This window comes from Gobius niger (assembly GCF_951799975.1).
Source record: "Gobius niger genome assembly, chromosome: 2".
Classification (NCBI taxonomy): Eukaryota; Metazoa; Chordata; class Actinopteri; order Gobiiformes; family Gobiidae; genus Gobius; species Gobius niger.
This window is the reverse complement of record NC_136853.1, coordinates 1,890,559-1,911,995: the sequence shown is the minus strand read 5'-3', so window position 1 is coordinate 1,911,995 and position 21,437 is coordinate 1,890,559. Positions and strand designations below refer to the sequence as shown.

The window sequence follows — 21,437 nt, the reverse complement described above, 5'->3', positions numbered from 1 at the left end:
CACTCTGTGACGACCGGCCCCTCACTCTGTGACGACCGGCCCCTCACTCTGTGACGACCGGCCCCACACTCTGTGACGACCGGCCCCACACTCTGTGACGACCGGCCTCACACTCTGTGACGACCGGCCCCTCACTCTGTGACGACCGGCCTCTCACTCTGTGACGACCGGCCTCTCACTCTGTGACGACCGGCATCACACTCTGTGACGACCGGCCCCACACTCTGTGACGACCGGCCTCACTCTGTGACGACCGGCATCACACTCTGTGACGACCGGCCCCACACTCTGTGACGACCGGCCCCACACTCTGTGACGACCGGCCCCTCACTCTGTGACGACCGGCCTCACACTCTGTGACGACCGGCCTCACACTCTGTGACGACCGGCCCCACACTCTGTGACGACCGGCCCCTCACTCTGTGACGACCGGCCTCACACTCTGTGACGACCGGCCTCACTCTGTGACGACCGGCCTCACACTCTGTGACGACCGGCCTCACTCTGTGACGACCGGCCTCACACTCTGTGACGACCGGCCCCTCACTCTGTGACACAAAATGAAAACCATTAAAGTGATCAAACTGAATGGGGATGAACATAATGACGACTTTAATCTGTCTCTGAACAGATGCAACAGTCGTGGAAACAAAAGACACTAAAGCTCAATAAAACGTCTAAAGTTATTTACAATATTTATGGTCCGTCGTCTCTTCACTTCCGTTTGATTTGTTTCCATAAATCCTCGTCTCAGAACAATCGCAGTAAAACACAATAATAAAACGATAGAACCATGTCTGTGTGAGCTCTCAGTCGTGCAGGAGTTGTCCTCTAGACGAAGGCTCTTGAGTCTTCATCTAGACTCTGCAGTTTGTTTTCCTTTAGGTGCGAGTACAGCCTCCCCCCCCCAAACGTCCAACACTTCAACTGCAGAGTCCAGACGACGACTCAAGAACCTGCGTCCTTTAAACAGCGGGTAGATAATAATGATAATAATGATCTAGGGCGCCACCTGCTGGAGCGGGGGCTGCATTGCGCTTTAATCTTTGAAACTCCCAGACTTCTGTTTCATAACGTTGGCACAGAAGGTGGTCGAGACTCGCGTTTTTTTGTGTTGGAAACTTTCAAACGAAGCCTCCCTGGTCCTTCTGCCGCTCCGGGGAGCCGTGGGATCAGGAGAATTCCTACATTTACTTCAGACACATGAATAAATCATCCTAATATAATGTAACAATATATATTTGTGTTTTTATTTTTCCGTAATATGTTATAAGACGTGTGTCCAAGCCCACAAACAGCACAAACGTCACTATGATGCTTTTATAATCTTTTATATGAAGAGATTTCTAACGAGGCTTTGACCCAAATGATCCCAGCTGAAAACATGGGGGTTGTTGAGGATTTGCGATGGTTCTGGTTAAATACCAACGGTTACAGGAAAACCACATGGGGCAGTCTAAAGGGCGACCGGCGGCTTTTTCTAAGATACGCACATATTATTCAAGCATATTTATGGCAGATGTTTCCAAACGTCTCGTCTATAATCCTGCGTACGAAGCTTCAGAACTGTAAAAATGTGTCTGTTTTGAGCGTGACAGTAGGGGGCGCTTTAATAGGGGCACAGGTCTGATTTATTCAAACATTCCTTTATAATTGGTGCTTCTTTGAACCCAAATGTTGGCCTGATTTATGGGTCGACCTCTAACAGGAGAAGTATCAGGATCACATCTGGTCAAAGACGACGTCAGTGCGTTCTTCTTCTTCAGGGCGGGCTCTGCGTCTCCTGGCTCTCTGGGCTCTCTCGCGCCCCCTGGTGGCCTGAAACGACACCGCACAAAACAATCACTTTCCCAACTCGCGCTGCAGTGTGTAACCACGGCAACAAGGAAGCACCGGTTCAGGAAGCGCTCGTACCCGGCGGTAGAAGAAGTATGGGATGAAGTTCAGCGGCATCAGCAGGAGAAGGACCAGCGCTCGGACCAAGGTCTGGAGCTCAGACACTGGAACACACGGGACACACGTCACTAAAGCGGGACGAAGCCCTAAGCCTTTAACCTGAGCCCTAAGCCTTTAACCTGAGCCCTAAGCCTTTAACCTGAGCCCTAAGCCTTTAACCTGAGCCCTAAGCCTTTTACCTGAGCCCTAAGCCTTTAACCCTGAGCCCTAAGTCTTTAACCTGAGCCCTAAGCCTTTAACCTGAGCCCTAAGCCTTTAACCTGAGTCCTAAGCCTTTAACCTGAGCCCTAAGCCTTTAACCCTGAGCCCTAAGCCTTTAACCCTGAGCCCTAAGCCTTTAACCTGAGCCCTAAGCCTTTAACCTGAGCCCTAAGCCTTTAACCTGAGTCCTAAGCCTTTAACCTGAGCCCTAAGCCTTTAACCCTGAGCCCTAAGCCTTTAACCCTGAGCCCTAAGCCTTTAACCTGAGCCCTAAGCCTTTAACCTGAGTCCTAAGCCTTTAACCTGAGCCCTAAGCCTTTAACCTGAGCCCTAAGACTTTAACCCTGAGCCCTAAGCCTTTAACCTGAGCCCTAAGCCTTTAACCTGAGTCCTAATCTAAACCCAATTCTAACCCTGACCCTAAAACCACATCTTGACCCTCAAACAGTCCTTCAAAGAAGTGTGGACCACCCAAAATGTCCTCACTTTACAAACATGTCCTCACTCTCTTAAAAACTCAACCTTTTACTTTCTGTAAAGGCCTGGAAGTAAAAAAGTCAATTCTTCCTTGTGTTTGCGGAGTCAGAAACGTCCATTTCTTTCAATACTTTCACTCAAGTCAAATGTCCCTGAGCAGCTTTGACTTTTATTGAACTATTGCTCAGGTTAAAGTGCGTTTTTAGAGCCAGAGAATCATGAATTCGGCCCAAACGCTGACGAAGTTTAAAAAGTCTAAAGCGTCAAAGGGCCATGACACACTCGCCTGGTCAGACACACGTCTTTCTCCTCACATTTCAAATATATTCAACTATAGTTCAGAAGAAACACACGCTGGAATAAACAGAACAGTTTGGCTAATGATGCGCGGCCACCAGGGGGAGCTGTTTCCCCAATGATGATTCCTGACAGGTGGAAGCGATAGATACAAAATCAAAAAGCTCTCGATCGTCCTCTGACAGTGAACTGATGTGTCCGTGAGCGAGAACGGACATTTTCCTCTGACTCTGTGGAGGAATATTTGATCCCCAGAAGGAGAAATGACCCCAGAGCTCTCACAAGGACCAACATAACTGTGGGCTTTGTTTCCACCCAGAGGGGGCTCAGCAGGAGTGACTCCCACGTCCACATTAAAGGGACGTGTGAGGAGAAGAGCTGTGTTTGATGCTGAACTCCAGTGTGGTTTTGCTCTGAATTGTGTCCCAGACGGCGCCCCGTACCCCTTACCTCCTGGGTGGATGTAGAGGGAGCTGTTGGAGGTGAAGTTGTGGTCGAACACCTGCAGGAGGTAAACACAGGTGTAGTTCCCTTTGTGGGCGGGGCTCACGTCAGTAAACAGGAAGTGGGCGGAGTGATTGACGGCCGGCAGGGTGAGGTTGAGAGTGGGAGAGAGCAGCTGGAAGGAGCCTCCCGGGTACTGCGGCTCCACGGAGCATTTGACCCGGAAATGTGCCCCCATCTGCACCCAGGCCCCGCCCTCTCCCGGCGACGCCCACTCACCCTCCTGTGCCCGCGGCCCCCAGAGCTCGCCCTCTGCCCGCGGAGCCCACACCCCCTCAGACACAGACACCTCCGGGACCTTCAGCAGATCTGAGGAGACAAAGGGGGAGACGCTCAGAGCGTCAGGGAGACCAGGATTTATGTTTCAGTTTGAGGGAAAAACCAATAATCCATAAACACTGGTCAGAGAGAAGAATATCAGATACACAATAACTACTGTACAAGTAAAAGTACTGCGTGATTCACTACTTAAGCCCCGCCTCAACCCAGCACAGCTTCTCCACTTTGGCTTTACCCAAATCTAAAGCTTCAACAGCAACAAAACAGCGACAAAAATCTGATGAAAAAGAACTTCAGAAAAGTGACGACGATTAAGCGAAAAAGAAAAGATAAAGATCAGTTAGTTCTTAGCTTTCAAATGAGGCGTTACTCTGGCCTATAGGCTGTGATCTCCAGTCCTGAAGCTTTAGATTTGGGTAAAGCCGAGCTGGTGAACATGTGCTGGGTTAAAGCGGGGGGTAAGAGGTTAAATAAAAGTACTGGAGTAAAAGTAAGTGAGTACTCCCCGCCTCGGCCAATGGGAGCAGAGGATTATCTGTGTTCTCCTCTAGGGGGCGTCGCCACATTCAGTGAACTGACTCTGAGCAGAGACTGTGAGAAGAAGAGACTCTGGATTCAAACCAACCTGAACAAACCACGTGGAGGCGGGAAACAGGTGAGGAACCATCGTCGAGACAGTCTCTCACAGATCTGTCCTTCACACAGTCAGTCTCGACCCACCACACTTTACTCTCGTTAAACCCGCCTCTCTCTCCTGTAGAAACAGTTGATCCACAGTCCAGGCCTCGACACACGGCGGCCGCCGCCTCCAGGTCCCAGAGGTCAGAGGTCACCACTGGTCTCCACTCTCCTCCGAGCTCCGCCTCCACCGTCCCCTCACAGCGACTGGCCCCTCCCACCAGCCTAAGCGGCTCTGGACACAAACACAGGTGAGCCCCGCCCCTCTACAGGCCCCGCCCCTGGCCCCGCCCCTTACCTGCACAGGTGAGGTTGAGAGTGGGGCAGGTCTCTGGGCCAGTCCTGGTCCGGGGACAGTCCATCAGCTTAGACTCGTTGCCCTCACAGTGGAACGTCTGCCCCAGAGGAGAGAGCGCCCCCTGGAGGAGAGGAGCCCCACAGCCCAGCTCCCTGCACAGCACCTCTGCCCCGCGACGGTCCAAGGCCCCCTCACAGACCCCGGCCCAGGACTGGTTCTGGATCTGAGGAGATCCTGAACACAGGCTCCGCCCCCCGACCAGCCGCGCCGAGTCTGTGTATGAAGATGAGGTCACAGTCTGAGCCGCTCTGCAGGAAGTCTCTCCTTTATGTAGCACCATTCACTCACACCACCTTCACACTGAGACAAGGCGGCTGAAGTGTGGAGCTCATGGACACAATGGCAGTGTGCACCTGCGGGAGGTTCTTCCAGACGAGAGTTTCTTTAGACCTGAGCTTTGCTGTGGGGAGTCCATGTTTGTCCTGCACTGTTTGTTCTGCTGAGTTTGGTTTGATTCTTTTTTAACCTTTCATTTTCTTACATTCAGCCCCTCCTGTACAAACATGTACACGCCTAAAAACAGCCACAACATTTATACACACTCACAGTTTTTATACTTTTTTTGCATAACTCTCTTGATCTGCTCGATGTCTTTCCAAAACGACCAAACATATAATGGAAAACTAAAAACATGACTATGTTCTGAGTGATGAACATTGGAGCTGGGCTGTGGTCTTTAGAGCCTTGGATGAGTCAAAGTTGTGACTCATATTGATTTGAAGCTTTAGTGTTTTTTCTGTAGTGACGATTCTTTATGTCTAAATGTTCTTGTTCCCATTGACTTCCATTAGAAACACATTCAGGACTTCCACTTTTCTTTGCTCTCCTGTCTCTGTATAAAAGTCATATATTTATAATGTCAGCGTTTCATCTGGAAGAACAAGAGTCAGGTTTGACATTTTGACTGTATTTCTTCAGTTTGGACCTTGTTCCTGTCGTCCAGATCAATGAAATCCTGTTATTTTCCCATGAGGATATAATGGAGCCATGGCAGAACCTGGACTTTTCTCACATCAAACTTCACATTTTAAATCTCACTGTAATACAGGAAAAAGTCTCATATCTGTGATGTCAGCGTTTCATTTGGAAGAAAAGGAGCTGAACTTCACATTTTCACTGCATTTTAGACTTTTCCACTTTTCTAACATTGTAACAGACGCTGTATCTTCAGTCAGCTCATACTGAAGCTGTGGCCCAGGGGAAACTACAGGATTAGTTTGTCTTTGTGTTTTCTATAAAATACATGAATATTTTAAAATGAACGAGTGATTTATCGACAGTAATGTTTAGTCACAGTCAGTGGTTAGTTTTGAAGCAGAAAACGAGGCCCAGGTTTATAAACCTGAGGAAACAGGAGAATAAATCCAGACGGCAGGTCTTTGTCCACGTTTCTTTGTGTGTCGAGGTCACTTTCAGCTGATCATTCAGATTTTAGCACAAAAAACTCATCACAGATTGAGTGATTTTATGCCGTGTTTCAGTGAGATTTAAAAGTTTCAGTTTTCAGGGTAAATCCATTGGAAATGCCTCATTTCCATTATATTCAATAGGAGAAAATACAGTGATTTTGTTCATGTGCCGACACTGGGAATGAGGTTCAATCTGATGAAACTCAGTCAAAATGTTCAAATTCACTCCAAATGAAACGCTGACTTTGTAAAAAGTGAAGTTTCAAACGGCTCTGGAAGAGCAAAGAAAAACATGTATAATGGAAGTCACTGGGGCTGTTTCAGCCGCTGCCATTTTCACATAAAGAATCGTCCAACACAGAAAAACTATGAATGTCATTAAATCCATTTCACTTCATCTGTGACACAAACACAGACACAGCCTCAGCTCCACATGTGATTATTACAAACATCATCACACTCAAGTGTTTTGGAAAAAGTACTTCATGTGATTTATGCAAAAAGAAGTGGAAACAAATCTGTAAAAATGTAGATTTCATGGCTGTTTTTAGGCGTGTACATGTTTGTCCACTAGGGGGCGCATTTGAGCAAAGTTATAAATCTGTCACTACAGAAAAACTACAAATGATTCAAATCCTGTTTTGTTTCATGTTTGGGAGTTTTGAGAAGCTGAAAAGTGATTCTGGAGATTTATGAAAAAAAATGAAAGTGTGTGTTTTTTATAGCAGTTTGAAAAGCATGTACATGTTTGTCCACTAGGGGGCGCACGTGTAGAAAATGCTCCAAAATAAAAGACATGGGAGAAAAACAAACTCTGGATTCAGAGAATTTGGCTCAAAAGAAAACTTTAGATTGTTTGTTTTGTTTGTAAAACAAGTTAAAAAGTCATATTTGACTCATTTTCTTATTATTCCAGTTTGCACATCAGATGTATTTTGTAATAACTTTACCCATAATGCATCATTTCTGTATAAATGTGTAAATAATGTGACACATGTTGTGTTTTTAAGTGATGTGTTTAAACATATGTTTCCGCTTGGCCTGCACGGCCTCGTGTTCTTCCTGAAGCACAAACTCAAAACGACCCCCCCCCTCAACGACCCCTCCCCCTCTCCCCCAACAACCCCTCCTCCTCTGACCCAACGACCCCCCCCCATCCCCCTCTGACCCAACGACCCCTCCCCCCCTCTCCCCTCCCCCTCCCCCTGAATTCTGGCTCAAATACTTTGACTTTCACTGAAAGTACTTATGAAAGTAGGTACTTGGATACTTTTACTTCAGTAAAGTATTTGCTCCTGTGGCTGGTCGCCATGGTTACTGCCCTTTAAGTCCCTGAAAACTATGAGTAGGATTATTTATGACTGTGGTGTTTCAGACTCACCTGAACAGGTCAGATCCAGACTGAAGAGAGAGAGATCAGTGTCAGAGCGAAAACAGCTGATCAGTGAAGAGTCGACACAGAAGTCAGTAGAGAGAGAAATGGCTTCTCTGACTGAAACTCTTTTGTTCTTCTGACTCACAACTGACCCACAATCCAGCTCCAAACACACTCTGTTTACAAGCCACAGAGGGGTGTACCCTGGACCCACATCAGTCCAGTCCTGTCCCGCCCTCTGCACCTGCAGCCGCCCCTGACACCGACTCTGACCATCGACCAACCTCAGACTGGACGACTCTGAAACAACAGGCAATGGCACAGTGGTTAGTGTGTGTGTGAGGAGAGAGAGAGAGAAGTGTGAGGAGAGAGAGAGAGAAGTGTGAGGAGAGAGAGAGAAGTGTGAGGAGGAGGAGAGAAGTGTGAGGAGAGAGAGAGAAGTGTGAGGAGAGAGAGAAGTGTGAGGAGGAGGAGAGAAGTGTGAGGAGAGAGAGAAGTGTGAGGAGAGAGAGAAGTGTGTGGAGGAGAGAGAGAGAAGTTTGAGGAGAGAGAGAGAAGTGTGAGGAGAGAGAGAAGTGTGAGGAGGAGGAGAGAAGTGTGAGGAGAGAGAGAAGTGTGAGGAGAGAGAGAAGTGTGTGGAGGAGAGAGAGAGAAGTGTGAGGAGAGAGAGAGAAGTGTGAGGAGAGAGAGGAGGAGGTGCCTCTAAAGTCTGTCTAGTTTAATATTAGATCCAAATAATTGTACAGTGTCTGTTGCTGTATTAAGAAAGTGTTAAGAAACATCATTTTTTATTTGTATTTAACAGGAGTAACACCACAGGTGTCCAGTAGAGGGCGCTGCAGGATCAGCTGTGAATGCACCTCCTCTTGTGAAACAGCAGGGCAGCTGTGGCTACAGTACTGGAGCCTTTTTGTTACACCTGTACCGTGATGTTGGACCATGAACAGTTGTCATAATCAAATATAAAGTGATGTCTGATTTGAAGGTGTTTTTGAAACAAAGTCAGACTGATGTGTGAGTCCATTATCGGTCAGAACAAGAACGTCCTCATTATGACGTTATTACTTTCCTCAAAAGCCTGGACTCTTTAAATCCCTATTTACAACCACACAAACATGGAGCCTTGACCTTTGACCCCTCATGTTCAACTGCCGGAAAAACATTGTAGATTCATATTTTTTCAAACTTTTGTCACACAATGATAATAATCCACTTCAGTTCTGCAGAAAACGACCAAAGTCTGAAAAAATATCCAAAGCCAAAACGCAACAACTTAACAAAAGCCAAAACACAACAACTTAACGAAAGCCACAACGCAACAACTTAACAAAAGCCACAACACAACAACTTAACAAAAGCCAAAACACAACAACTTAACAAAAGCCAAAACGCAACAACTTAACAAAAGCCAAAACAAAACTTAACGAAAGCCAAAACACAACAACTTAACGAAAGCCAAAACACAACAACTTAACAAAAGCCAAAACACAACAACTTAAAAAAGCCAAACACAACAACTTAACAAAAGCCACAACACAACAACTTAACAAAAGCCAAAACACAACAACTTAAAAAAAGCCAAAGCACAACAACTTAACAAAAGCCACAACACAACAACTTAAAAAAAGCCAAAACACAACAACTTAACAAAAGCCAAAACACAACAACTTAACAAAAGCCAAAACACAACAACTTAGCAAAAGCCAGAACACAACAACTTAACGAAAGCCAAAACGGAAGTTACCGGTCAAAAAGGAAGTCACCGTAAGTCGGACTGCAATTGCCGAAGTACCGGCATATTATGAGCGCCAGTGGAAGAGGATTTTGAAAGAAGTTGGAAAAGTAAGTTATAGTAAGCTATTGCTTTGTAACCATGGTCTATGCCACTTTCTACTGGCTTAAATAATGACTATTGCACTTTTCAAAATCATTCGTTGTACAGTTATCCTTTTCCTGCCGCGAATGTCAGGTTTTCTGTGATCATTGATATTAGTGCATGGATAATATTAAAGCTGCGTAAGAGGATCAATGACAGATTAATTATTAGTTATTTTAAGCCAGACGTAAGTGCTAAATTGTGGTTGTCTTTGTCACCAGGATATGTTTTGTCCAATTTGTGGGGTGAGCCTTCAAACCGTTGAGCCCTGCTGTGGCTCATGTGGCAGAAATATTGAGTTTTTACGGATTTTTCAACACGATGAAGGTTTTGGTCTAGGATGTGTTATTCTGAAATATTATCATCGATATAATAATTGTTTGAGTCTTACTTTGCAGTACAGTTACTGGTAACGATTAAATATTTTGTATCTTGTGTCAGATTTTGTATTATATCTGAAGCAGACAGCTGCTCCACCCTAAAACCAGATAGTCATGATCTATGTTACTTCATAAACATAATGTAAATGATAGCAGATGAAACTAAACACAATAAAATCCACAGTTGTTGAGAGGGTGAGTTGTTTCTTACTCTGTTTCTTCTGGAGTCTCATGGCTTTTATTGGAACTGTCCACATGTTTAACTTCTTTATCCTCTTTATCCTCGATGACAATGGGTGAATACAATTCAGTGTATTTTCTGATAAATTAACACAAACAAATATATTCTAGGGATTTTCAAATAAATAAGATTTGTGACTTGAAGAGTGAGGATCATTACATGTAACTTGTAGCTTCCATCACATTCATTGCTGTTCCTTGGTCCATTTGTGAGTTGGAAGGTGAGTTCTAATGCACAAAACATGATGTTAGCAAAAACAGTCAACTTACAAATTATGTCATTTTCTACATCATGTAGACCGCTAAATCAGTGTGACATAACTAATTGTGCAAAAGAACATTTGTTTGTCGTTATATTTTATGACAACAGAATCAGAATTGTTTTTATTGCCATCATTGGTGAACAGGTTCACACACTACGATTTTTTTTCAGTTCAGTCGTGCAACATGAAACATAAAACATAACATTACAAGGTAACAACACACAATGTTAAGGAACTACATATTACCAGAGCTGTTAAATCAGTGTGTGATTGTCCATCATCAGTTGTACTATTCAAGGCGGGTTCCAATATCTGGGGATAATAAAAGTTTTAGTGTGGTACTTCAGATAACATTAACAAACTATGGCAGAAATAATAATATATACATATTTAATTGTAATACCCTGCCATTCAGTATGGCACGTTAAACACATTAGCGGAAATGGTCATTTCATTTTTTATTTGGAAAATGCAAGCATTAAAGTGTCAATTTTGAAATACAAGCATGGGGAAAAACATTTATACCATTGTATCATCTGTATTGAACTCTGCATCACTACTGCTCATAATGATCACCTCTGGATCTGACTCCTCGGAATCTGTGGTGGCCTCCTGAGCTGTGAAATACATCAGATGTGGACAATTATTTTAAACCAATGAACCGATACCAGAGTGCGCCTCTAGATTGGCAATTAGTCTCAGGTTAACTCACAACAGGTCATGAAATCTTCAGCTGTACAAATGTACACAGTGATGCGTTGGTACATCTTCCCTATTGCCTCCTTGTAGTCTTTAACAGAGAATGGGGTGTTTGTTCCTGGTATATTTACTAGCTTTGTACCATCAGGATACACCAGAAAGTGGGGACCGGGGGGCAGATTTTTGTTGAAGGCCTTCAATTTTTGCAGTGCTATATTGTGCAATTCTTCTGCATCTGAGCCTGGTTTGAGTGAAACGGGGAGTGTCATTCCTCTCATTGGACTCATGACTCCATCTTTCACCCGCTTATGGCCTACTGAAATCTACAGAGAGACAACAAAAGAAGGCTACCGTAAAGCAGCCCAGTGATTTATAACATTTATACTACACACTACCAATGCATGTTGAGGTTGATAAGCTGCAAGTTCATCAACCTACAAAAACAAAGAGAAGTTACCTTCACAAGGTTTTCTTTTGACTGTTCTTTTTTCTTTTTGAAACACAATTGCCTCTCCTTCTCTTTTAAAGTCCTGAAATTCCGGAATGACTCCAGTGCCCCCTCTTCTTTTATGCCTCCTGCATCAAACAGAGGCAAACAACTCTCATCAGAGCGAATTTAAGAATCAATGAGGAATCTGAGAGAGGTACAACATACAACACATTTGTCTCAAGTATCATGTAGAAAAATTGTTACATTACCCTGTCTTGTGCCAGGTTTTTGGACATCACGCAGGAATGATATATTCTTTCCACACGAACTACAGAATTTTGTTTCGGGGTTTAACCCCGTACCGCAAAAAGGACAATACATCGTCATCTGTAAGGTGAGGGGACACTGATCATTGTCGCGAAGTTCCAATGCACGTTGCAATTGTTTGACAGCGTTAAACTTCGTAACATTAGCTCAATGCCCAAGTCATTGCGGTACAAATTAGTTGAACCTAACAATAGTCATTATTTAAGCCAGTAGAAAGTGGCATAGACCATGGTTGCAAAGCAATAGCTTACTATAACTTACTTTTCCAACTTCTTTCAAAATCCTCTTCCACTGGCGCTCATAATATGCCGGTCCGTCTGCAATTGCAGTCCGACTTACGGTGACTTCCTTTTTGACCGGTAACTTCTGTTTTGGCTTTTGTTAAGTTGTTGTGTTGTGGCTTTCGTTAAGTTGTTGTGTTTTGGCTTTTGTTAAGTTGTTGTGTTGTGGCTTTCGTTAAGTTGTTGTGTTTTGGCTTTTGTTAAGTTGTTGTGTTGTGGCTCAAAGTTGTTGTGATGTGGCGTTTGTATTAGCTGTTTTAGCATTTGCATTTGTTGTGACCCTTCTCGGCCACTGTAACTTGAACTCATCACACTCGTAGTTTCCTCTTATTTACTATGTCACAAAGCACTTGAACTCATCACACTCGTAGTTTCCACTTATTTACTACGTCACAAAGCACTTGAACTCATCACACTCGTAGTTTCCTTTTATTTACTACGTCACAAAGCACTTGAACTCATCACACTCGTAGTTGAGCAGCACCGACGGGACAAAGAAAAACAAAATGGCTCCGATCAGAGGAAGGCGGAGGCGGAAACGGAGCTTTGAAAGTCACATTAAAGCTGATTTAGAACTCATGACGTGTAAAAGATACAAAACTGAGTTTTGTATCTTTTTAAAGTCAATTGCTGATCTCTGCACCGAAGAGCACCAAAGTTAGATTTTTGAAAAAACAAGGATATCCAAGCAGCGCTCCTGCATGTTATAGTTTGTTGAACCCCAAAGGATACATAGGGATCATCCTAAGCTGGAGCTGCTCCGTTCATTGAACGTTGGAATTACTCACCATTCATCTAAAATGGCTACAAATTATTTCTCCTGCTCTAACGAAGAAGGTGAGCGCATCATTGTTCCGGATACTTTACTCAATCAAAGTCCCTCAAAGCCACAGGAAGCTAAAAAGCTATTTCTGGACTTGAAGAAGACTTCACATGACCACTTTGTCAGATTACTGGCGTGAAAGGATGATACCACGGGGACTGAGAATAAAGAAATGTCCATCATTTGGTGCAGATGATAAAGAATTCCGGAACAAGTGGGAGGCCATCTTGAATAAATGCTCCTTCGACCTCATGCTTCTGCTGATAGAAGAGGCAAAAAAAGCAGCAAACACTAACACAGAATGAAATTGCCAAAATGAAAGAAGAAGTCTCTTTGCAATTTCAAGAACAACAAATAGCTTTTGAAACAGAAATAAAAGAAGGACTGGCAAAGCTACAGAAAGAACTTAGACAAGCTAAATTGGCTAAGTTTAAAAGAGACCAATCTGACTATAATGAAGATAAAGTTTACAAATGGAAGACTACTGACCAGAGATACTCTAAAAGAAAAACACAAAGACAAAGGACTGTCTCATTTCAACTTCCAAGCAGTGAAGATGATTACTCTGGAACAGAGGACCAGCCCTCAAGCAGTTTTTTAGAGTCAAATCCAAGAAGAGAGGACAGAACTCGCAGACGCCAAAACGGAGGACCAGACGAGGCCGGAGGAAGTCAAAGAAACACACCAAATCGGCGCACACATACCAGAAGTCAGTCCAGGATGAACAAGTAATCAATGTTTCTACTACCCAACTGACATCGAGCCACATTGCTGTGTTATCTAAAGGACTTACATTTGCTCCAACAAATAAAACCAAAGAGTTTCAAACAAAAGTAGACTTGTTTAAATTCCATCGCAGTCTTCAGTTAAAACTATGGTATCATACAAATCCTAATCAGGCCGCCCTTCGCTCTGGGACACACCATAGTACTACAAGGATATTTAAGCCCAAATCAAAATGTATGCCTAATATTTGTAATCCAACTTGAAGTGCATTTTAGTCACCCACAACCTATCTTTTGAAGAAAAAGAGGCATTAAATTGGTTGTCTACAAATGAAGATATAGTAATTAAACGGGCGGACAAGGGAGGAGCTGTGGTTGTTTGGGGGAGGGATCAGTACATCACAGAGGCTATGAGACAGCTGAACAACTGTGAGCACTACATCCCACTGCAGTCAAACCCACTACCACAACTCCAGTCTGAGCTAATGGAACTCCTCACACATGCTGAAAATGAAGACTGGATTACAAAACGAGAATATGACTTCCTTTTATGCAAAAATCCACGTATCCCGTCATTTCATAGATTTTCATATTAAAAGCTATGTGTCTACTCTGCCATCTTTTAGTCAGGACAGTACACAAGTCCTGAATAAACTTAAAGACATTAAAAATATTGGCTCTGGATATTTAGTAACGATGGATGCAGAATCGCTCTACACTAATATTGAACATGAAGATGGACTTACGGCTCTCACACACTATCTAAATAAGAGATATTCTGAGGAGATGCCACCAGCTGGATTCATAGTGGACCTTACTAAATGGACTTTGTACAACAATGTTTTTCTGTTCCTTAACCGCATGTACAAACAGCAGAAAGGTACAGCAATGGGGGCTTTGCTCCTAATTACTATATCTATATTTGGGTTTTTGGGAAGAAAACTTTGTCTACTCCAATCTAAACATATTTCTTGATAAAATAATATGGTGGGGGCGCTATATAGATGATGTGCTACTTTTTTGGTCTGGATCAAATGAGGAATTGAGGCAATTTCACTTCTATTTAACCCTTGTGTGCCCCATAATTCAGAGTTACACTCGTGGTCACCTGGGGTCATTTTTGACCCCATTTTGTTTCTCTAATATCTCAGCCATAAAATAACCTTTTTCAATAAGTTTGGGTTCTATCTTTAGTGTAGCTTCAGACTAATGGCCTGATACAAAAAAAATGTGTTTTTTATTTTTTTTTCAGTTTGTAGGCCTCGTTTATGTAAAAAAACACCAAATCCTGAACAAACAACAGTCATAAAATATCAAAAATCGAATTCTGAGGATAACTCGGACTATCTGGTCAGTTTCCAAGTGGAAATAGTCAAACTTTTGTGTTAATGCAATTTTTGAATTTTCTCATACATTTGAATGAGAACAAATAGTTACACTCGTGGTCACCTGGGGTCATTTTTGACCCCATTTTGTTTCTCTAATATTTCACTAATAAAATAACATTTTGAAATAAATGTGGGTTCTATCTTTAGTTTGACTTCATAAAAATGCACTGATAGTAAATTTACCAGTTTTTATTATTTTTTGGGTCGGTGGGACATGTTTATGTAAAAAAAGTCAAATTTTGAGCCAAAAATGGCCCTGTAGCACTGAAAATCCTGAAGTGGATATAACTCCAAGTATTTGGTGAATTGGGCACTGGGAGAGGCTCAAAGGTAGAGCAGGTTCTGTTTTTGAAAAATGTTTCATTTTTGAATGAGAGCAAATAGTTACACTCGTCGTCTCTGGGGTCATTTATGACCCCGGCAAAACCCCATTCATTTCAATGGAGATGAGCCGATCCTGCAGGTTTTCTATCTTTGACCTTTTGTACCGACTTCATTTGTGCTTCAGATATGAAACCATTATTATGTTTCCATCCCAGAGGACCTCCTTGACATGCACATTCACCAGATTTTGAATTCACATATTTTCACAATAGTTATAGGGCCTAAAGCCTGAAAACAGCAGCAGCTCTCCATTCATTTCAATGGCAGTGTCCTCCATGTCTGTGATTCCAGCTATATTTTGGACTTTTGCCTTTCATACAAACTTCATTTCAACTCCAAATCCATAACTTTTTTAAATATACACTCCACAGGGCCTCCACTACATGCACATGTGCCACATTTTGAATTCAGTCATTTTTTCATAGTTTTAGGACCCAAAAACCAGTGCTATAACCCAGTTTCGAAATACAGCCAAACTGTGATTCTCGCTCTCTTATTTCAGGAAAGTCTCTATATTCTCATCAAAAATCTGCTCAAAGCAGAGTTTACATCTTAATTCATCAACTTTTATCAAAATATTAAATGTTCAGTGCAGTTTGACAGTGAAAGTAAAGTACAGTAGAGCAGAATGTGTTTGGAAAAACAAAGCTGTAAAAGTTATACAAACAACTGATATTCTATAAACACCAAACAAATGCACATTTATCTATACAAAATCATCTTTTTTTATCATGATTTCTTCCAAAATTACTCAGACACTGATATGCATCAGATTTTATGATCATGGATGAAATGGATGAATAAATGACACAAATTTGACAAAAAAATTACAAAAAAATTACAAAAAAATGACAAAAATGTGACAAAAATGTGACAAAATTTTGATAAAAATTTGACAAAAAATGTATGATTTTTTTTTTTAAATGGGACAAAAAATGACAAATGTGACAAAAATGTGATAAAAAATGACAAAAAAAATGAGTTGAATACCGAACAAAAAAATGATGGAAAAGAAATGTGATGACGTGAGGAAAAAGATCCTCTCGGTTCAGGCGGGAGTTAAGAGGTTAAACAGACACACTGTTCTCCATCAGCGTCGGCCTCAGATGTGAGTACGCCGGCGTGCGCTCTTTGTTCTTCTCATCGATTTCCTCATCGAGTATCTTCAGATCAGCAGCAAACTCTTCCATCAGGCGGCACGGAGCGTCTTCTGTGAAATGCTGGTTCGGGAACTGGCCGAGAGCAACCTGAGGAGACAGAGTCAGGTTAAAGATCTGGATTAAAACCACACTGAATCTAAATGACGGCGCTCCAGCGGGACTCACAAAGTCAGAGGACTGTGAGTTCAGCAGCTTCATGACGGATACGCCTCTTTGAGTCGTGTTGTGATCAGGAAGTGTCTGCAGGACCGTTTCTAAAGTGGCGGTGCCTTTCTCAGTCGGGGGAGGTTTCTGTAAAGAGGTGGGAGTGTTGGGCATCCAGCTGCCATAGTCAGCCTGACCAACGATAGAGACATAAAGATTAAAGACAAATGTGATCAGGGATGTTCATGTGTAACGTCCTCTGAGTGTCAGGGTCAGAAACACACCTGCCCGTTGTTGACCACGGAGTGTTGGGCTGAGCAGGTGAAAATGACCATCGTTACAAACTTGACCAACTCATCAACGGTCTCGAACCTTTGAGGAATCCCTGAGGGAGATTGTTTTTCAGTAACGGGTGCCGTTGGATTCAACTACTACTATTAGTAATAATGAGCATCAGAACATCCACAGTGTCTGATTTGAACTCACCTGATGTTTCTCTAGAACCAAAGCCGTGCTCAAATATGTCCTGGATATAATCCTGCAGCTCAGTGTCTCGTTTGATTTCCTCGTCTTCCTTGTAGTAGTAGGTTAGTACTCCTTTCACATACCTTTAAAGATTTCAAATATAACATGAATCAAATTAGCAATGAACTGAACAATCAGTGTGAATCCAGTACTTCTCGATGACGTCCCAGAGCTTGAATCCATCGTCTCTGTAGAAGAAGTTTGGCACTGACTCCAGTCCTCTCTCTTTAACGTCCTCTTTGATACAGAGCGCCTCGTACGTCACAGTGGAATGAGAGCGTCGCAGGAGGGCGGTCATTCCCTCCACACTTGCAGCTGCAAACTTTAAATCAATTGAAATATGTGAGTTTACTGTGTGTCTCACTGTATTTTAAATGTAATAATTACCGATGCAAAAACCCCATCTTCAGAAATCACCCTTTTCCTTGTGCCGACGTTGGTTTGTAGAGTGTAACGAGTGTGAGGAATGAGAAGCTGAAGAAGAAGAAGTCTTCATTAGTCACACACATTACAGTCAAAGGCCTGGACCTGTCCCTGTGGTACCTTGTAGAGAGGATGCACCTTGGGCAGGTTCCTCAGTAAAGCCACAGCGTAGACTTCAGCCAGCAGGTGAGTGCGCAGCAGGTGAGCCGTGACCTGCTGTTTGTTAGAATCTACACTTCTCACAAAGATCTTGGCCAATAACCAGTCGTACCCACGGTCGGTGGAGACAAAGATGGGGTTGTCCTTTCCTGGTTTCTGTTTGAGCTGAACACAAAGCACCATCTTTCATGAGCTTTACAAGCAAATTAACAAACAGGGTAACGTAGGCCCAGCCAAACCCCTCGAGCAGCATCATGGAGCACACATCAGAAGAAGACAGTGAAGACAGTGAGGAAGATCATGTCCCTCCGACCAAAATGAGAATCCCACAACCTGAGAAATCTATGCACAAAATGGGAGCTGAAATGTTGAAACAAGTTCCTCTGCCTGACCACAAAGAAAAGATGCTTATAGGAACTCATACTGATGGTTTATATTCATATGTATTTATTATAAGACAGTGCATATTAACTAGCGGTGAAACTTAGCCAAGAGGCCAGTTTTCAGATGGACAGAAGGCGACCTACAAAAAAAGTCCAGGGTCAAAAATAAAGCAGTGATAGAGCATGATAAACATTGTAGGTGGAGAATAAAGCAGTGAAATACACAAGTAAAATAAAAGCAGGAAGACTAACACTTACACAGAGAAACTAACACTTACACAGAGAAACTAACACTTACACAGAGAAACTAACACACAGAGAAACTAACACTTACACAGAGAAACTAACACTTACACAGAGAAACTAACACTTACACAGAGAAACTAACACTTACACAGAGAAACTAACACTTACACAGAGAAACTAACACTTACACAGAGAAACTAACACTTACACAGAGAAACTAACACTTACACAGAGAAACTAACACTTACACAGAGAGACTAACACTTACACAGAGAGACTAACACTTACACAGAGAAACTAACACTTACACAGAGAAACTAACACTTACACAGAGAAACTAACACTTACACAGAGAAACTAACACTTACACAGAGAAACTAACACTTACACAGAGAAACTAACTCTTACACAGAGAAACTAACACTTACACAAAGAGAAACTAACACTTACACAGAGAAACTAACTCTTACACAGAGAAACTAACACTTACACAGAGAAACTAACACTTACACAGAGAAACAAACACTTACACAGAGAAACTAACACTTACACAGAGAAACTAACTCTTACACAGAGAAACTAACACTTACACAAAGAGAAACTAACACTTACACAGAGAAACTAACTCTTACACAGAGAAACTAACACTTACACAGAGAAACTAACTCTTACACAGAGAAACTAACACTTACACAAAGAGAAACTAACACTTACACAGAGAAACTAACTCTTACACAGAGAAACTAACACTTACACAGAGAAACTAACACTTACACAGAGAAACTAACACTTACACAGAGAAACTAACACTTACACAAAGAGAAACTAACACTTACACAGAGAAACTAACTCTTACACAGAGAAACTAACACTTACACAGAGAAACTAACACTTACACAGAGAAACAAACACTTACACAGAGAAACTAACACTTACACAGAGAAACTAACTCTTACACAGAGAAACTAACACTTACACAAAGAGAAACTAACACTTACACAGAGAAACTAACTCTTACACAGAGAGCTAAGACGTCAGTGGAAAATGACAAGAACAAAAGAACACAACAAACACACATAAGGCTCGTCACAAGAGGGCAGCAAAGAGTTTAACGATGACGGGTCTGGCTTTTTATCAGCCATTTGATGAGATGTGAGTGGAATAAACTAAAGGAGGGGTTTCTCTGATTGTAGTTGGAAGACTGCTCAGTGTTTTGAAGCCCTGACTGTATTATGCAGACTGATGAAATCCCTGAGAGGTGGGGGTGCCAGGCCATGCAAAATGTTAAATCAGACACATGTTGGTGAAGTTGAATGTTGTGTTTGGAGAGGAGGTTTGTATAAGGACTGTCGTGGTTTGGTGTTTTCGGCTTGAGGTTTTGTGGGAAAGAATCATTGAGTGCATGAACACTTTGGCTGCTTGGGTGGACATGGATTTTCTGATGAATCTGAAGTTAGACGAATTAAATATAACTCAGAGCATGTTGTTGTTCAGGTCCCTGGAGGCGACACATAAATGTCCACACTCCGTATGTGGACGTGAAGTCTCACCTGAATGGCCACAGGAACAAGTTTCCATTCTGAAATATGAATTAGCATAAAATTAACTCTTTATCTGTGTAATCATCACAATATCTTTCATTCAAACCATCGTCTAAAGCAGGGGAGGAAGTGTCGTGGAGGTCAGATTTCCTTTGATTTCTTGGGAATCTCAGGAATTTTAAACATATAAGCAAGAATATTTCTGAAAATCATCTTGGGGCCAGAGGCTCTTTGCTGAGGGGCCGGATCTGGCCCGTGGACCTGACATCTAACTAATAACAAAGCATTATTATGTATGACACGTGTTGGAGAGCCTTTATTCCAACATGTTTCATACATGTCTCACACATGTAGAGCTCTCACATCTTAACCCCTTAACTCCCACCTGAACCCAGCACATTTTCTCCAGTTTGGCTTTACCCCAATCCAAAAGCTTCTGGAAAAAAGCTGTGAAAATAGCAACAAAACTGAGACGAAAACAATGATGGAAATGTGACAAAAAAGTGACGAAAAATTGGTGAAAAAGTGGCAGAAATGTCACAAAAATGTCACAAGAAATTGACGAAAAAATGTGACAAAATGTGACAAAAAATGACAAAAATGTGACAAATATTTGATAAAATGTTGACATTTAAAAAAAAAATGTGATTAAAATTTGACACAAAAATTACAAAAAATTGACAAAAAATGACAAAAAATGAAGAAAAAATGTGACAAAAAAATGACACTTTTTATTTTTAAATGTGATAAAAATTTGACACAAAATTACAAAAAAATGACGAAAAAATGACAAAAATGTGACAAAAAAATGACAAAAATCTGACAAAAAAATGACAAAAAAAAATAAAATAAAAATTGACACAAAAAATTTAAAAAAATGGCGAAAAATGACAAAAAAAATGACAAAAAATATCAAAAAAATGACAAAAAAATGACAAAAATGTGACAAAAAAATGACAAAAATGTGACAAAAAAATGACAAAAATGTGACAAAAAAATGACAAAAATGTGACAAAAAAATGACAAAAAAATTAAAAAAAATGTGAAAAAATAAATAAAAAATGTGATAAAATTTGACACTAAAATTTTTTAAAAAATTGCGAAAAATGACAAAAAAATTACAAAAAAATTACAAAAAAATGACGATAAATGTGACCAAAAAAATGACAAAAAAATGACAAAAAATGACAAAAATGTGACAAAAATGTGACAAAAAAAAATATGACAAAAAATTGACGAAAAAATGACAAAAAAGTTACAAAAATGATGAGTTGAATACTAAACAAAAAAATGATGGGAAAAAAATGTGATGACGTGAGGAAACAGATCCTCTCGGTTCAGGCGGGAGTTCAGAGCTTAACATCAGCAGAGCCTGAATCTAACATCTACTTTACAGGGTCAGATCTAATCCCAGAGAAGAGGATCATTCAAATGGGTAAAGACCTTCAGTTCCTCTGATAATGTCTTGGTTCCCTCCAGTGTGACCAGATCATCAGTGACAGGGAA

At 41.7% G+C, this 21,437-nt stretch overlaps 2 long non-coding RNA genes across 2 annotated transcripts; both read right to left on the bottom strand.

Moving 5' to 3' along the window:
• Positions 1 to 10,192: 10,192 nt before the first annotated feature.
• Positions 10,193 to 11,054, bottom strand: LOC306983130. Its single transcript, XR_013794264.1, has 4 exons — positions 11,009 to 11,054; positions 10,819 to 10,910; positions 10,540 to 10,605; positions 10,193 to 10,258 (listed from the first exon to the last, which is right to left on the bottom strand). It is a non-coding gene; the product is annotated as an uncharacterized lncRNA (long non-coding RNA).
• A 416-nt stretch (positions 11,055 to 11,470) lies between these two features.
• On the bottom strand, positions 11,471 to 12,066 carry LOC306983129. Its single transcript, XR_013794263.1, has 3 exons — positions 12,011 to 12,066; positions 11,692 to 11,809; positions 11,471 to 11,568 (listed from the first exon to the last, which is right to left on the bottom strand). It is a non-coding gene; the product is annotated as an uncharacterized lncRNA (long non-coding RNA).
• Positions 12,067 to 21,437: the final 9,371 nt, after the last annotated feature.